This window comes from Belonocnema kinseyi, chromosome 3, assembly GCF_010883055.1.
Source record: "Belonocnema kinseyi isolate 2016_QV_RU_SX_M_011 chromosome 3, B_treatae_v1, whole genome shotgun sequence".
NCBI lineage: Eukaryota > Metazoa > Arthropoda > Insecta > Hymenoptera > Cynipidae > Belonocnema > Belonocnema kinseyi.
This window is the reverse complement of record NC_046659.1, coordinates 104113679-104115064: the sequence shown is the minus strand read 5'-3', so window position 1 is coordinate 104115064 and position 1386 is coordinate 104113679.

Here is a 1386-nt window from a genome sequence, read left to right as displayed (position 1 = left end):
GCCCAACCATGACTACTAGAAGTCGGCCCAACAGCGAAATTATAACTTTGGCCCGACCATGTTAGCTGACTATTGGTACAATATCCATTACCAAAATCGGGCAAACTATGGCAATTACACGAAAAAAAATATCCATTAAATTTTAAAGAACTAATCTTATAGTAGAGAATACGATGGGTAGTTTTTATAAATATAATACTATGGGATTCAATAATGAGGATTTCTAGGATAATGTAAAGATTTACGTTTATTGAAATAACTTGAAGAATCATACAGAAAATAACATGAGAGCTGGAATAAAAGAGTGGCTACGTCTTAATCATCTTAGGTTTGTCGCAACACTGACTTCAAGCACGATCATGATTCACGAAAAGCCAGGATGTTTATACTTCATCTATAACTTGGTGATCGACACGATTTTATGAATTCTTATGCATATATTCTTCAAAATCTACCGCATGTTACAGTCTCTGAATTAAACTCGAGTTTTAAATAAGCATTGATAATTCGGATACTAAAATACAATCAATACGCTGTTTATAAACGCACACTATAAAAATTTCTATTCGCCTTGGGGCTCGAACCCTATAAGTTTCGCATTCCTAATTCCTAACGCCTAAAGCCTCTCTGCTAACCTAACCTTGATGGTTGCGGATAGATGGTCCCTGTACTAAGGGTTTCTGCTAAATATGGTTACAAAAATAAATAGGCAGTCGCAGACAATTGTCCAGGGGTGGTCCCGAAGTAATTAACCCCCAAGCGGAGGTGTGAAAACCGTGCAGAAAGCTGAATGGCACCTGGGTGAGGTGCCTAGAACGGTGACTCTGGGATACCGGGCGATCTCTCAGAGTACGCAGCCTTATGCTTGCATGCGGGGCTCTACAAGGATGGACGAACCCCTTTCCCTAGCTTCTTGTGGGAACAACAATGAGAACACCAAACATAGTTGTAGTAAGTGCGGTTCAAAGCAACAGAACGCGCAGGGCTCCTGACAATGGGCCGGCCAACAACGCCGACTAATCTAGAGCTGGGGTAGCCAATGAAAACGGATTCAATGCGATGGATCGAGACCTTATAAGGGAGTTGCAACGATTGTACCCGGAATATTCTGTTAAACTGATCGTCCTTATCATCGGCGCTCTTGGAGGTGCCAAGCTTTCACTTGCTGATGGCCTAAAAAGCATCCCTGCACGTCAACAATATGCTAAAACACTTGCGGGAAAAATGCAAAAGACGGTTGTCCGTGGGTCACTCCGTGTTCTTAGGGTGCACGAGGCTTTAACTGGATCGTCGTATTGATTCCTTTACAGACTGTAACCACCTACCTCACGGTCGTGAGACGTGGTTGTGGCTAAAATGTTACAGCGAGTTCACTGGGAGCGGGTG